We start from the raw sequence: 17,787 nt of genomic DNA on the forward strand, positions 1-17,787 counted from the left end.
ATTCAGAGAGAATAGCTTGTCCTCTAGCAGAGACCAGCCTATCAAAGGGAGCAGCAAGAAACATGCAAACATGCAGAAGTGGATTGGTTTCTTCCCTGAGTTCCCTGCACTCCACTTCCTGGAGCTTTTCCTGTAGTATCTAGGGCAATTCTGTGTGAGAGCTTCTGTGGTTGTGTTTCAGCCTCCCACATGGCCCAAATGCCAATCCTTAGTGGATTTAAAACACCAGGCTCTTTAGTATTAGTCATGCTGATCAATTTTAATTGAAAAAGAGAAAGCACATGTTTTCCACAGTATGGCACAAGGTACATCCATTAAGAGAGCTGCTGATAGGGAGGCAAGAACAGAAGCAGTTCCTACATATTTCTCTCCTAAGAAGCTTTTCCCCTTTTGATGGAGTTTATATTCTGCAAAGAATAGGCATGGAGTGCTGAGGGAGAAGGGGGGTCACTTGTCTGCTGGCCACCCAGGTTGTGGACGTGAAGAGGATGCCACAGCCATATGAGGCTCCCTGGCGCACCCCTTAGGAGAAGTCAGGTTGTTGGACCACACCTTCCTTGTGCCTGTAAAGACTAAATGGCAGTGGTGGGATTTGAAGCCAGGTTTGCTTAGATCAGTCGTAGTTGTACAGGGTGACTGCTGAGCTTGAATCCTCTTTTCCTTCAGAATTACCTTGCAGTTTCTCCGGGAAATTTAATTCGTTCATGTGGCTTCTCTGGTAGAAAAAGAAAAAATTCTGATCAGCAGCTAATCATTTATCTAGACAGTTTCTTTCCAAATTCTCAGAGCTCTATCTAAAGTTTTTTTTTCCTCCTATGAATTTACTATTTAAAAATAAGCAAATGAATTTAAAAAAAATATAAGAATCCTCTCATCTTGAGTTTTGGTTTTGGTATTTGTAAAGCCCAACTATTTCTTTTGTTGTTGTTTTGCTTTAGTAACAACTTTGTTGATACATAATTCACACACAAGGAAATCTACTCTTTAAAAATGTACATTTCCGTGGTTTTTAGTATATTCACAGAGTTGTGTTAATCATCACTACTATCTAATTCTAGAACGTTTTCATCATCCTCCAAAGAAGTTCCATCCCATTAGCAGTCTCTCCCCATTTGTCTTACCCCCAGTCCCTGGCAACCACTAATATACTTTCTGACTGAATTCTGGACACTATATAAATTTAATCATAAAATTTGGGCCTTCTGTGTCTGGCTTCTGTCATATACTATATTTTCAAAGTTTATCCATATTGTAGCAGATATCAGTACTTCATTTCTTTCATATGACCAAATAATATTCCCTATATCACATTTTTATCCATTTTTCAGTTGATGGACATTTAGGTTGTTTCCATTTTTTGGATATTCTGGATAATATGAACATTTGTGTACAAGTTTTTTTATGGACATTTTCTTAGGTATATACCTAGAAATGGGATTCTGGGTCATCTAATTCTGTGTTTAAATTTTGCAGAAAATGCCAAACCATTTTCTGAAGTAACTGTACCATTTGCTATTTCAACCAATAATATATAAGGGTTTCAATTTCTTCACATCCTCATCAATATATTTATTGTTTATCTTCTTAATTATGGTCATACTAGTTACTAGTGGGTATGAAGAGGCATCTCATTGCAGTTTTGATTTGCAGTTCCCTAATGACTAATGATTTTGAGCATTTTTACTGAAGTATAGTTGATGTACAATATTATATAAGTTACAGGTGTACAACATAGTGATTCACAATTTTCAAAGGTTGTACTCCATTTATAGTTATAAAATATTGGCTATATTCTCTGTGTTGTACAATATATCCTTGTAGCTTATTTATTTATGCATAGTAGTTTATACCTCTTAATCCTCTACTCCTATCTTGCCCCTCCTGCCTTCCCATTCTATAAGTCCCTTTCTTTTTTGTTATATCCACTGGTTTATTTTATTTTTTTAGATTCCACATACAAGTGATATCATACAATATTTGTCTTTCTCTGTCTGACTTGCTTCACTTAGCATAAATACCCTCCAAGTCCATCCATGTTGTTGCAAATTGCAAAATTTCGTTCTTTTTTATGACTGAATAGTATTCCACTGTGTGTGTGCTTGTGTGCATGTATGCACGTGTGTATATCACATCTTCTTTAGCTATTCATCTTTTGGTGGACACTTAGGTTGCTCCCATATCTTAGCAGTTGTAAATAATTCTGCTATGAACGTTGGGGTGTAGTTTTGAACATCTTTTCATGTGCTTATTGGACATTTGTATATTTTTTGGGGAGAAACAACTATTAAATTATTTGCCCATTTTAAATTTGGATTATTTATCTTTATGTGGGGGTTGTCAAAATTATAAACTCTGAATAAAAGTGTCTTATCAGGTATATGACATGCAAATGTTTTCTCCCACTTCTTGGGCTGTCTTTTCACTTTCTTGATGGTGTTCTTTGAAGCGCAAAAGTTGTTGGTTTTTTTTAAGTTGAACTTACCTGTTTTTAATTTTGTTGCTTGTGATTTTAGTGTCTTATCTAAGAAAGCTTTTTTTAAATCCAAAATCACAAAGTTTACATTTATGTTTTTTCCTAAGAGTTTTTATAGTTTTAACTCTTCCACTTAGGTCTGTGATCCATTTTGAGTTAATTTCTCTATACGGTATCTGGTGGGAGTGTAATTTTGCTTGCTTGCTTTTTGCATATAGATATCTAGTAGATCCAGCATCATTTGTTAAAAGGATTATGCTTTCTCCACTGAATTGTGTTGATACCCTTGTCAAAAATCATTTGACCATAAAAGTAAGAGCTTATTTTTGGTATAAAACTATTTCTTACCCTCTTATCTTCCGAAAACATCTTGATTTTGGAGTTAAAAGTTCAACATGCCTATTCTGAAAATCGCAAACCACGTTCTCTGGACAAGACATTGTTTACTTCTGGCTCTCAAGTCTTATTAGTTTGGATTCTCCCAGAAGTAGATTCTAAGACCAGAATCTAAGTGTGAGTTGCTTACTTAGGAGGTGTAGGAAACCCTGGTTGACAGTGGAAAAGAGATACATACGTAGAGGAAAAGAAGATAGTAATGAATGTATTATTAAGTTATCCTCCAGAATGGACAACTGGAGCCCAATCTTAAGGGGAAACAGTAAGAAGTGACCAAAACACTCTTCTAAGTTACGCTACCTAAGACCTAAGGGACCTCTGGTATTTTATAAAACTCCTGATCGATGCTTCTGAAGGTGTTAGTTCTCTGGAGCTTCCAGCCTGTCTGCATACAAGAAGAGTGGCTCTCTGCAGTGATGAGTAAGGTTTTAGGCACAGAGATACGGGCAGTGGCAGTTAGAAGAGGCTGGGGCACACCAAACAGTAAAGTCAGAGGGATATGGGAAAGACATTTGCAGTGTCTGCTACATGACCAAAGGAGAGGTTTCCTTTCTCAGGGGGTGCTTAAAACTCAGGCGCTACCCAAACACCCTCAGCCTTTACCCCAAGCACCAGTTTCCGAAGGCAGCCAGAAGAAACCTGAAGCAAGAGAAAAATACCAAGATATTACACTTGTAGCAATATACCATTCAGAGCTGATATGCTGGAGAAAATAAAACTTAATTCAAATGCAATGCAGCAGGAGGGTAAACCACTTTTATATTTGAGGTTATTGTTTTAGTCAGGAGTCCGATTGCAAGCAGCAAAAACTAAATTTGCTTAAACAAAAGCTAACTCTATTGGCTCATATAATTGAACTATAGAGAAAGCAGGAGGCAGCTGGCCTTTGGGACATCTGGAACGAGGACCTCAGATACAATTATGATTCTCTGTCTTTACAATGTGGCTTTTTAAATCTTCAGCTCCTCTAAGCAGAAGGAACATGGTTTTCGGCTTCTCTTGGCCACTTCCTTTTAGCTACCCAATTGGAAAGAAATGGGCACTTCTCTGGCAACTACAATTTAAAACGTTGCCAGGGCGTGCCACAATTTGACTTGCTTGATAACATATCCTGTGCTAACCACTCTGTTCGGAAGGATGTTGCTCTGCCTTGGTTCATGATCACACCGTGTGGCCAGCCGTAAAGGCTGTTATTAGCGAAGAGATGTAAAGATGGGCAGTTGGAGCAAAGAACCAGTGATCTCTGGGTCCGGTTGGGGGAGTGCAGGGATGAGGGCAGAATCAAGGGCCACACAAAAACAAAAAGGAGATAAAAAAACTTCTTCTCGTCCCCTGAATCCTTTGTGTACTTCTGTAATGTTCCGTGAACCTCAGCTCATCGTGGGATATTATTTCAAGGGCTTATAGTGAAACTCCTTCTTCTTGCAATTCCCATCTTCCCTTGGACGTAACCTATCAAATCACTGCTCCTATAAGGTTACATCACGCTGTGGGATAGCTGATTTCTTTTATTGTATAATTGCAAGGAGGTAATAAAAAATCCAAACCAATCTTAGGTATTTTTCTCTTTTTTTAGTTCCTCTAATATTAGTTCATTAGAAAAAGAAAAAGAAGTTACAAATTTCAGCGCTGCCTAGTTACCTAGTTCAACTGTTTTAGAAATAAGTGAGTGATGTCAAATTTCAAATAATCAGTCTTCAGCAAAGATTAAAATGAGAAAGAGTTTTAAAATGCTTGGGAAGTACTGAAGTGCTTTCTGTATTGTTTCCAAATAATTATCACCATTTGTATCCCTGAGGAATCCCCCAGCCTTCAACAAGATCCACCAACCTTTTCTGGGAAGGGAGAGCTGGGGTTCTTTGCTTGTGTGGGAGCAGTGTCTTTAGGCAAGATAAGTAAGAACACTGAACAGCGGATGTGACAAACATAGCAAGTAGTTACATGCTAATTCAGGCTGTCACCTTTAATTAGGACTTGAGTTCTGCTGTCTTCCGTCTTTGGAAATAAGCACTCATGATCAAAGAGCTACCTTCTTTAAATAATTTAAATAGGTATCCATTCTCATTAAGGTAGATATTGAATATTGGATATGAAAATGACTGCTTCTCTTTTTTTTTAACCTTTAGATGTGATGGCTGGCACTTAATTGAATAGGTCCCTGTACAGAAGGAAAGGGCATCTGGCTGTGTCCCTCTTTAGGGCTGAGGATCAAGCACACAGTCCGTTGGAGGCCTTCTGTGATCCCAGCACCTCCCTGGGTTGGAGCAGGTGGGAGGGAGCCTCTTTCAGAGTCGCCTGGTGGGCTACCATACGGGTCTCAACAGCTGCCAGAGGGCAAGCCAATCTGGTTCTGCTCTTCTGAGAAGGAGATATTTCCCTCCCTGACCCAAAACAAGAGCGGACTGGAATGCAGCAAAGTGAGGAATCCTTAGACATATCCTCAAAATTTCATGAAAAGGTCCCTGCTCAAAAGATAAAGTATTCAGCCTATACAGAGACCTGAATGTAGCCCATGTCTACCACTAGGAGCAATAAGCCTGCCCTGTTCTGCCTTTTCAGGGTGGGTAAGCATGCTCGTAAGAAAAGTCTGGCGAAGAACCATTAGGCTGCAAGATTTCAGCCATCCCAGAATTCTTCTGAGTTCCCTCTAGCTTTCCGCTTCATTATATCATTTCCCCTCTCCTCTCTGCTGTCTTCCACCTTCTCCTTTCCTCCCCGATCCCCAGGCCAGTAGAATATAGGAGATGTCACCAACAAATCAACTCACAATTACATTGAGAAGAAAGTTAGAGAGACAGAGAGAAAGTGATGAAAGAGCGACTGGATAGCATAGAGCAGATTTCACTTAATTATGTTTCCTGTTTCCATAGGCCTACAGGCTTCCCCCCAGGCTTCTGGTGGGAAAAGCCATGCTATTTTCCTTCCTCCTCCTCCTCCTCCTTCTTTTTAAATCTTTACAGATCCTGGTTAAATTCACCAGTCCAAGGTTGATTTCATTTATCTAACATAACATTGAAATGGAAAGGACAGATGAAATTTCACTGCCACTCATTTTACAGATGGACTCCATTAATCAATAAAAATATCCATTAAAATCCATAAAAATCAATCTAGGATAACGCCCTTCGGTATGCGTATGAAAACCCGTCAGCATCCTGAGGCCCAGCTCCCACTCACTCTATCAGATTGGCATCTTGTCCCTTCTGTACTATATGCCTTGCTCAGTACCTCCTTGGGTCTACAAGTCAGACTCTTGCTCTGATCAACTTGTGGCCCACCCATCACCAGTTGGACTTTTGGAACTTCCTCTGAGATGGGCTTTGATCATTGTCTTCTGGCTTCATGCACTGAACATATGGGCTAGAGTCACTACATCTTTCAATCACAGGTTCCAAGTCCAGGTCACCTTCTTCATTTCCTTACTCGACTTTTACTTCCATAGCAGAAGGATCTTACACAAAGCAGGTGGAGACCATGTAAACAATAGTTTGGTTAAAGGAAAATAAAAATAAATAGAAGCCAAGACTCCTATGCAGTGATAGTTGAGATAGTGCACGGAGAACATGGATGGGGCAGGCAAAGACAGAGGATGGTCTACAGGGTGAAGATGAGCAAGGGGTTTTAGGGGTGACTGAGGGTGGCTGCTGTCACACCGAATGAGTCAGAGGGCAGTGTGAGCTTAATCATGATGGAGGAGAGCACTGCCAAAGAGATGATGGAAGAAGTCTCAAAGTAGAAGAGTGTTCAACATCAGAAACATTTTAAAAAGATTTTCCAGATATCTGGGAGGTTGGGATAAAGTATGATTGGGCTTGAGATTTTCCTAACACCAACAGAGACCAAACCAATATGTGGCTGAACAAAGAACTCATACATCCGTGGCCACAGGATGATGAGTTTGAAAACATTCTCTTTTGAAACAAACCCAAGACATTTGATAACTTGGGATGCAAAGTTTACGTAAAAATAAAAGTAAAGTTTGTTCTAACAATGGCATTGAATTCTGAAATGAAGCTCAGCAGCAATAAAAATTCAGCATCAGTTGCACACAAACATACTGCATGACTTTGCATTAGAATAAGCCTTTCAGGGGACTGGATGTACTATAAATTGAGCAAGAATCAGGCTCTTTTTGAAATGCTGATATCAGACAGGTATCAAGATTACCATGTTTCTCCTGGAGCTGAGGAAGACAGTGACAATAGAAACAAATGGGCCACTGGCCACTGCGAAGAAGCTCGGGTTCATCCTTTCCGTTGCCAGAGTGAAATTCATAATAAAATGCCAACAAAAGTAAAGATGAAGTCAGACGTGTCCCTAGCAGAGTAAGCATCTGCTAAGATGATCCTATCCCCCCAAAAACACTGACAATCCTGGTACATGTGTATATCTGTCAGGGAAGGATTCATCCTGTGAGGGAAAAGGACTGACTGGTGCAAAATCTGATCTCCTGTCCTTGCAGTAACTTTAAGAAATAAAAGATGACTGTGTCTTCCCTGACTGTTCCCACAGCCAACTGAGCTTTTTATGTCTAAACTGCTCTGTCTGTTCCTCACTTTCCTTGCTACCTCCCTCTCCCATATCCCATGACTATTACATCTCTGTGAAACATCAGAAGAGGAGAATGGAAACTGTAGGGTTTAAATGATACCATCTCTCTGCAGGAGATTCCTGCCCAATAGAAGAAATGATCAGTTATTTGGCTAAAAGAGTTTTTTCTAATCCTGAAATTGAGAAGGTTTGGGAGACATCATAGCCCGCCACCTCATACACTTTGTAGAGTGATCCTTTATTACTGGTCTCTGAGGATGGAGCAATCTTAGCTTGGTGTTGCATTCCAGCCCCAAATCAGATCTGCTGCACAGAGATTCTGAGCTGAATCCGTCATATCAGATGTTATTGCATTCTCTTTACACCCCACATGCTCTTTGGTCTCTGAGGAAACTTTTGCATTGGACAGGACCAAATGACGGGTGATGAGGCCAAGGAAGCATTGAGATATGCCCTTGGGAATGCCTCACCCCTACGACACAGGAAAGCCAAATTACCTCTGTGGATATCAAAACCTGGTTACATATAGTGTGACCAAACTTCCATCTACTCTGCTGGCCTCAAAACTCTGAATTCCTCTTAAAATACACTGTTTTGATCATGTGATATTTTAATAATAATGATCTTGGGTGATAATAATGTGGTAGCACAAAGACCATGTCCTTGACTAAAGCAGAGAATTTGAACGCTGGCAGTGCTCTCCTTTCTAAAGATTCAGCTGTCATTTTCATATTAACAGTTTCAAAGAACTGGCCACAATTCTCCCCAGCTCCACTAGAGCACACACACCATGGGCATTCATTGCCTCCGACAGGAGCTGGAACCCATGGAATGTCTTCCAGACACTGCTGTGCTTGAAGACCTTTTGCTTGTTTATTAGCTTGTGTATATGTAGCACTCGATGCTTGCTTTATTTTATTCCCTCTGTTTTGCAATAAACTGTCATAGCAGGGATGGCCTTTTTTTTTTTTTTTTTTTTTTTTTTTGCTGCGTTTCTTGTACGTATGCCCTGAGGCTAACGAGCACGGGCCCATCTGATGAATATGGTGAGATTACTGTGTCACATGCTGCTGGAGAAAGCCTGGTACATGCCTCTTAGCAAAGCAGTCTGAGGCTCCCGTATGATTGTGTGTGTGTGTGTGTGTGTGTGTGTGTGTGTGTGTCTGGGACAGAGAGAGAGAGAGGATGTATCTGTGGGATGTATCCTGCATTCATTCATTCATTCATTCATTCATTCATGCAACAGATATTTACTAAGCCAATACATCAGGTGCTAAGAATTAAAGGAGCAGGGGGAAAAAGTGACTATCCATGCCCTTATAGAGCTTATCATCTAATTGGAAAGAAAGATGTCACTCTATTAATAACAGATAAAAGATAGGCAGTATCATTTACTTAGGCAGTGGAAGGGAGATACAGTGTGCTAGAGAATGCTCACATCTTAGGTTAAATGATAATAATGAAACAAATTTGGTTCCAGGTTTTGGAAAGAAAAGTTTAAACTATGTGCTCAAGCATACCTAGGAATATTGTACACATTATATTTTCTTGATAGGAGTAGAATCTGTTGACTCAGTAAGAGTTAGATGAAATTGTTTTTGTCAGAGGAAGCACATGTCTGGATCATCAAGACATTTAAAGGTTAAGTCAAGATAAAAGTGTGCAAATGGTGCTGCTCTTATAATCACAACAGCAGAGGAATTGCTGAGGTGGGGATTGCAGGAGTTTGGGCTGGGGTAGACAAATACATCAAAGTGTGTGAAGGGCTTGGTGGATGGATGAAAGAAACATGCAGAGCTTGCAGGCATGAGGATAGATCGAGCTTGGTGCGTGTCACTGTGTCTGCTCCATAGGCATCATATGGCCTGGACATCACTAGACTAACTGGAGGAATGGTAAAGACCACACAGGGCCTCGTCTGCTCCACGGTCAGCCTTCTTGATGCTTCTGTAGGAGGAACTCCTGATACTGAGAGGTGGCAGAGGTCATTCTCCCAGTGGTGTTATTGAATGAGTTGGGGCCACCTGATGTTTCACTTGCTCTTCTGACCCCCAGCCTCCCAAAAGAGGACTGAGTCAGCACGCTGCGTGGCAGGAGAGGAATGGATACATAGATTCAGAAGCCAAAATCTTGATCAGTGAGCCAATGAGCAGAAATAACAGGACAAGTTGAAGAAGTCCATCACATTTTTAAAAGGAAACACATACGTGATTTTGTGGACTGAATACAATAGAGGTGGCAGTTCCCAGCATCTCAGGAATATGAAGTGCCGTCTTAGTTAGTTCAAGCTGCTTTAACAAAATACCACAGACTGGGTGGCTTAAACAACAGACATTTATTTCTCACACTCCTGGAGGCTGGGAAATCCAAGATCAAGGTGCCAGCTGATTCAGCTCTTGTGAGAACCTGCTTCCTGACTTGCATCTAACTGCCTTTTCACCGTGTCCGCACATAATGGAGAGAGACAGGGAGAGTTCTAGTCTTCCTTCCTCTTTTTATGAGGCCACTAGTCTGCCCTGTGGGCCCTACACGTGTGACCTCATCTAAACCTAATTACTTCCCTACGACCCCATCTCCAAATTAGGTGGCTTCAGCCTATGCATTTTGGGGGACACACCATTCTGTCCATAACAACTGCATTCAATACTTTCATTTCAATGACCTGACATGGAGTCACTCTGTCAGCATAATTATTGTATTTATGTATCTGTGTCTAGAAAAGACTGTTTGTTGACCCCCAATACCACATTTTTTTCTCTTTCAGTGACAGTGGAATACCTAATCTTTAGAGGTGAGCTGCTGAATTTCCACTTATCTGGTGATTTTCTAGATGGTTTTCTCTTATTGATTTCTAGTTAATTCTGTTACAGCCTAAGAACATACTTTGAGTAATTTCAACTCTTTAAATTTATTGAGGTTTGTTTACAGTGCAGAACACAGTCTATTTTGAGAAATGTTCCACATGTGCTTCAGAGAATGTGCATCCTGCTGTAATGGAGTGAAATGCTCTTGAAATGTTGATTAGGTGAAGTTGGTTGATAGTATTCTTCAGATCCTCTCTCTGTCCTCACTGATTCTCTTAACTCCTTGGTCTGTCAACTGCTGAAAGAGAAGTACTGAAGGATTTAACTGGGGTTCTGGATTTGTTTTTTTTTTCTTCTTTCAGAAGGATTTAACTGTGGTTCTGGATTTGTCTTTTTCCTCCTTTCAGTTTCATCAGATTTTGCCTCATCTATTTTGTAGCTTTGTTACTAGGTATATAAATATTCAATTCCCCTTGAAGTATTGACTTCTTTGTCATTATGTAATATATCTCTTGATTCTGGGTAATATTCTTTTCTCTGCTGCTATTAATATAGCTACTTGAGCTTTCCTTTTACCCTGTTTTTTATAACTAAAATTGACTTACCGGAGACAGCATATAATTATAACTTGCTTCTTTTAAATCCAGTGTAACATTTTTTAACTGTTAATTGGTGTTTTTAGGCAGTTTACACTTAATGTAATTATTGGTATGTTTGGATTAAAGACTACTATCCACCTACCTGTTTTTTATTTGTTACATCTGTTCTTTGTTCTTTTTCCTTCTTTTTCTGTCTTTTTAATTTTTAATATTTTGCTATTTTAACACCACTATTAGCTTATCATTTACACCCTTTTTAAATATTTTAGTGGTTGCCCTAGAATTTATGATATACATCAAATAATTTATTAACACTTCACAGTATTGAAAGGCCCTTACAATAATATATTCTCAATTCCTTCCTTTCATTTTGTGTGCTATTGTCATATATTTTACTTTTACATATGCTATAAACACATAGTATATTTTTATTTTTGCTTTAGGCTGCCATTTCTTTGTTATGACCAATTAAAAAATAAGACAGTGATCTTTATACTTAACTACATCTACTGTATTTCCAGTGCACTTTATTCCTTGGTGTAGACCTCAGTTCTGTTGGGTGTCACATTCCTTCCACCTGAAGAACTTCCTTCACATTTCTTTTAGTGTTAATCTTCTTGTCATCAATTCTCTCATTTTTTGTATGTTTCAGAAAAAATCTTTATTTCTTTTTTGCTTTTGAAAGATGTTTTCATGTAGAATTTAGATGTGGAATTCTGAGATGACAGGATGTTTTTTTTAGTTTCATCACTTGTCTCTCCATTTCCTTTTGGTTTGAATGGTTTTTCGTGAAAAGCCTATAATTATACATATTTTTTCCTTCAAAGGTAATGTATCTTTTATCTCTGGTCACCTTCAAGATTCTCTTTGTTTTTGGTTTTCAGCAATCTGAGTATAATGTGCCTTGGTGTTTGTTTGCCTCCTTTCTTATTTATTAGTTTTATTTTTGTATTCATCCTGCTTGTGGTTCCCTCAGCTAAATTTCTTGGATCTGTCATTTTGTGCCTGTCATTAATTTTGGGAAATTCTCAATTAGAAAATTCTCAGTATTTGTTTAAATATTTCTTGTGTTCTATCGCCACTTTTTGCTTTATGTTTCAGTTTGAGCAATTTATACTGACTCATGTTCAAGTTGACTGTTTCTTTCCTCAGCTGTAGTGAGTCTACCAATGAAACCACTGAAGGAGTTCTTTGTGACTCTTCTCATATCTAATAGTTCTGCTTATTTTTTATATTTTCTATCATTACTGAATCACTATTCTGATCTGTTCACTTTTTCCTCTAGAGCTTTTCCTGTATTGATGCTATTCATTTTAAATTCATTATTAGATATTTCCAACATCCATATCATATCTGAATCTAGTTCTGTTGGTTGCTTTGTCTCTTGACAGTGGGCTGTTTTTTTGTGTGTTTTTGTATGCCCCAGGATTTTTTGTTGAAAGATGGAGCTGGCCATCTTCTGTGGGACAGTAGAGTGTAAGGTATAAAAACGTTTAGGGCTGGAAATAGACGGATGTCTCCTTCTGCTAGGCTGATTGTGGTGCATGTCTCGTGTGTGGTGGGACTGGTGAGGTCGTTGTTATGCATTTAACTGGATTTTAGAGCTGTTGCTATGAGTACTCTCAGTATACGATAGGCTTTAAATCATCTAGGATTACTTTTTTTTTATATTGAAGTATAGTCAGTTACAATGTGTCCATTTCCGATGTACAGCAAAATGTCCTGGTCATCTATATATATACATGTATTCATTTTCATATTCTTTTTCATTAAAGATTATTACAAGATGTTGAATACAGTTCCCTGTGCTATACAGAAGAAATTTGTTTTTTTAATCTATTTTTATATATAGTGGTTAACATTTGCAAACCTCAAAATCCCAAATTTATCCCTTTGCACCCCCTTTCCCTGGTAACCATAAGATTGTTTACTATGTCTGCGAGTCTGTTTCTGTTTTGTAGATAAGTTCCATTAGTGTCCCTTTTTTTTTTTTTTTCTTTTTCTTTTTTAGATTCCACATATGAGTGATCTCGTATGATATTTTTCTTACTATTTCCGGCTTACTTCACTTAGAATGACAATCTCCAGGTCCATCCATGTTCCTGCAAATGGCATTTTATTCTTTTTTATGGCAGAGTAGTATTCTATTGTATAAATATAACCCTTCTTTATCCAGTCATTTGACATTTAGGTTACTTCCATGTCTTGGCTAGTGTATACAGTGCTGCAGTTTTCTCCTAGGGCAGTCTACACAGGCAATAGAAATAAAAGGAAAAATAAACAAATGGGACCTAATTAAACTTACAAGCTTTTGCACAGCAAAGGAAACCGTAAGTAAAACAAAATGACAACCTACAGAATGGGAGAAAATATTTGCAAATGATGTGACTGACAAAGGTTTAATTTCCAGAATATATAAACAGCTCATACAACTTAACAGAAAAAGAAACAACCCAATCCAAAAATGGGCAAACAAGCAATTCTTCAGTGAAAACATACAAATGGCCAGTAGGTACATGAAAAAATGCTCAAAATTGCTAGTCATCAGAGAAATGCAAATCAAAACTACAGTGAGGTATCACCTCACTCCAATCAGAATGGCCATCATTTAAAAAGTCCACAAAGGATAAATGCTGGAGAGGGTGTGGAGAAAAGGGAACCCTCCTACACTGCTGGTGGGAATGCAGTTTGGTGCAGCCATTATGGATTACTTTCTATTGAGCAAGTGGGCTGGTTCACCGGAGGGCTTTTCTTCAATGTCCCTCATACCCTCAATTTTAAGTCTTCCTTTTGTGCTGTGCTTCAGAAAGGGTCTCTCTGCATGTTCTTGCCCCTCTTGAAGCAGCAGATCACTGTTACTTGTTCCTCAATGCTTGTGAGGCTGGTGGGGGTTTGGGTGTGTGACACTTTCTGTTGTTTTTTGTTCAAGTCTCAGTCATACGGGCTCTGTGTTCCTGAGTCTTGTGGGAAGGTCTTTCTCAGTGATTCTACTCCACTCTCAGCTATAGGCCTGGGCCCAGTAAGTGTTTCCATCCTTCTTTCCAGTGTAAAAGCTTTTCCTTCCTTCCCTTCCTCCAGGATCAGTGGGTTTTTATCAGAGCCCTACGGGCCTCAAGTTTGGCTTCCCTCCCTGAGCTGTTTAAGCCTCTTGTTTCGTAGGAGGTATAGGGGAGGATGATCTGTGCTTGTCCTCCAGTGTCATTGCTGCTTCGGGCCTGCATCACAAGAAGCACATTTTAGGGTTCTTGCTGGTCTTTCCTGCGAGCATCTGATTCTTTGCAGAGCAGCCTGTGAGGAGTGCAAGTTCTCCCGTGTGTGTGTCCTCCTATATTCTTCTGCCAGCCTGCAGCTGGCCTTTAGCAATTCATTAAAATATTAAGTGGAAGTCGTACCTGTGACAGCATCTATCCCAGGTAAGCAAGTGCTGCTGCCCTCGCTCTTCTTCGATGTGCTTTTCTTAGATTTCAGTGTTAGTTAGTAATCATCAGTTCTCTGCTGGGCTCAAGAAAAGTTATGGATATTCAGATTCTTTGGCTTTTCTGCTGCTGCTGTGGCTGCTGTTGTTTTAAGTGCAGGGAGTGATGCTCGTTGTAACGTTCCACATCTTGAGCAGAAACTGAAAGCCCCAGAATTCACAATAGTTAGCTGTGCCCAGCTGGAATCAAGGCTCCATTTCCTGGCCTCTCTCATGGCTAGATCTGGCCAGTTGTGTATTATAAGAAAGCAGTGCAACTTCCAGCAAATATCATTAAAATGGGAGGGAGCCTGCTCTTCTCCTTGCTGTTCCCTGTTCTGCTGATTCAAATGCAGGCATGAGATCTGGAGCTGATGGAACCATCCCGCACCATGAAGTGAATTTAGGGAAAGAGGACACAGCTGGTAGCACTGCAGGATAGAAGAATCCTTACATAAGCACTGGGCTACCTATGTGAATATTCACCTGAGAGGGAAAAAATAAGTAAAGTAACTTCTAATGTGTTTAATTTACTGGGCATTGTCTTTCATTGCCAAACCTTATTCTAACTTACACATTGTATAAGCATTCGTATCAGTGATGACCAGTTGACATCAAGATGAGGCAAGTTTTCAGGTACCAATCTGCTGGCTAGCATAGCTGATGCAGTGGACTTGTCTCCCTCTCCATCCTCCCTCCTTTAGCATCCAGTACCTGACTTAGGGGCTTACATATCACTGGTGCTCAGAAAATATTCAACAGTGAAAAATGCAAGGATAGCATCTGACTGTGACTTCTCCAGACTACAAATCTCCCATGATATTTTTGCTGTATTCTTTTATATAATCATGATTTATAAGCACCTTTTCACCTGTACCATTTAACCCCAGTATCAATCTTTAGTCAGAGAGGTACATAATTAACAGAATGAATGATTTTCTTTTTCCTTTTGTTTTTCCCTCTCGGGGATGTAAGGAGAGCTGAAAAGCTAAGACCATGTCTGTAGGAGAGAGGAAAGTGAGGATGAGGGAAGTGAAAAATTCACAACTGAAAAAATGGCCTCTGATAACTAAGAAGTGGCTCCAAGTCATCTCCTGCAGTAACTCTTTTTAACTCTTTGATTCTGATTGAGTGTTGGGCCATAAAAGTGCTCTTGGAAGAAATATTTCCTTTTCTTCCCCAGAAAGCTCCTAGCTTCCAGCTATTTATATATCCCATGCTGAAGAGGAAAAGAGTAAGATAATTCTGCAGTCTGTTACTGGACCACAGAGCAGATGCTTGGCACTCCTACCAAGTAGCCAGATGTGCCCTGAGAGCACTGGTGTCATCTTGGGTGAACTCTGAGCTCCTCCAGACCAGAATCTATGCCATCTGTTTAAATTTCAAATGTCATATCATAAAGAACATAATATGTAAGACGTTTCTTACACCTCTAGCTGCTGTTACTGAAAAAATACCAGAAATTAATAACTTGAGGGATTTCACTGGAATTGAAGAAAACTGTACTGAGAAAAACATCTCTCATGTAAGAAGCAAAGAAAAGGCATGTTTCTCTTGTCTGTGTATTATTAGAACTCGTCTGCCCTCCTCAGCACATCAGCACTAATGATGCTGAAGTCCCTGAAAGATAATTGCCTTGAGTCATTTTCTAGCCACAGAGAAGGTAAGATTAATAAAGAACATTTGTTATAATTTTGCAACCAATTTATATAATGGAACTCATAATAAATAACCACATTTAACACAAGCATTTATCAAAGCCAATTTACACATCAATTTGTTCACTACATGTTAAACCAACCATTTATAAGAATAAGCTGGTTTCTTTTTGTGTCCCCTTTTCTCTCTATTCCAGTAAAAACATTGTTAGACATGGTAATTTTTTTTGGCTTTTATAGAAGCAACATTGATAGTGATATATGTTGACTTCTCAGCTGTTGCTACATGATGTATAATTTTGCATAGCATGTTGCTTCTGTCTGGACTAAGAGGAAATTATTGTTTTAAAAATATAAAACCACTATTGATAATCTGTTCTTCTCTCAGTAACTTGTCGCCTCAGGTGAATACAGGTCACCACACGAGATTTCCATGGACTGTCCCTTAATTATTTACAGAAAAGGGGACAGACAGGTGCAGTCTAGTGAATGAAATTCACAAATTATCTCCAAGCATCTTATTAAAACCATTTTCAAATTACCTTATTCCCAAGCTTTAACCAACATTATCACCTAGCCCTTTTTTTTTAAATTAAATTATAGTTGATTTACAATATTGTTTAAGTTTCAGGTGTACAACAACATAGTGATTCAGTTTTTTTTCCATGTTATATTCTATCCTAGGTTATTATAAGATACTGGGTACACTTCTCTGTGTTATGCAGTAAATCCTTGTTGCTTATCAGTTTTATGTGTAGTGGTTTATATTTGTTAATCCCATACTCCTAATTTGTCCCTCCCTCCCCTTCAGTAATCATAGTTTTGTTTTCTGCCTGTGAATCTTTCTGTTTTGTATATAGATTTTTTTTTTTTAGATTTCACATATAAGTGATATTATACTATATTTGTCTTTCTCTTATTTCACTAAGCGTAATATTCTCTAGGTCCATCTATGTTGCTGAAGATGGCAATATTTCATTCTTTTTTATGGCTAAGTATTCCACTGTATATATAAACCACATCTTAATCCAGTTGTCTATTGATGGACACTTGCATTGCTGCCATATCTTGGCTTTTGTAAATAGCACTGCTGTGAACATTGGGGTGCATGTATCTTTTCAAATTAGAGGGTTTTTTGTTTTTGTTTTTGTTTTTTTCTGGATATATACCCAGGAGTAGAATTTCTTATGGTACTTATCTTTTTAGTTTTTTAAGGAACCTCCATACTGTTTTTATAGTGGCTGTATCAATTTACATTCCTACTAACAGTGTATGAGGTTTCTCTTTTCCCCACATCTTCACCAACACTTGTTATTTGTAAACTTTTTGATGATGGCCATTCTGACAGGTGTGAAGTGATACCTCATCATGGTTTTGATGTACATTTCTCTAATAATTAGTGATGTTGAGCATCTTTTCAGGTGCCTGTTGGCCGTTTGTATGTCTTTGGAAAAATAGCTGTTCAACTCTTCTGCTCGTTTTTGATTGGGTTGATTGCTTTTTGTTATTGAGTTGTATGAGCTGTTTATATAGTTTGGAAATTAATCCCTTGTTTGTCACATCATTTGCAAATATTTTCTCCCACTCTGTAGGTTGTCTTTCCATTTTGTTTATGATTTCCATTGCTATGCAAAAGCTTTTAAGTTTAATTAGGTCCCATTTGTTTATTTTTGCTTTTATTTCACCTCGCCCTTTTATTTATCCACCAACTACTGCTAGGATAAGATGGCACTCACTCATGTGTATCCTAGGAAATGCTGCCTTACACAGTTACTAACAAAGCTCTGTAGAAAAAAAAAAATGGATCTTACACTGACACTGAAAAATTGAAGTCAGAATAGTTGCTAATATA

At 38.8% G+C, this 17,787-nt stretch overlaps 1 protein-coding gene across 1 annotated transcript in view; it reads right to left on the bottom strand.

Moving 5' to 3' along the window:
• Positions 1–652: 652 nt before the first annotated feature.
• Positions 653–17,787, bottom strand: part of TMEM232 (transmembrane protein 232) — a 239,302-nt gene continuing 222,167 nt past the window's right edge. The window contains exon 16 of the mRNA XM_031448791.2: positions 653–715. The gene's annotated coding sequence lies outside the window, so the exon portion shown is untranslated. The remainder of the gene's footprint in view (positions 716–17,787) is intronic.

The sequence above is a fragment of the Camelus dromedarius genome, chromosome 3 (assembly GCF_036321535.1).
Source record: "Camelus dromedarius isolate mCamDro1 chromosome 3, mCamDro1.pat, whole genome shotgun sequence".
Lineage (NCBI taxonomy): Eukaryota > Metazoa > Chordata > Mammalia > Artiodactyla > Camelidae > Camelus > Camelus dromedarius.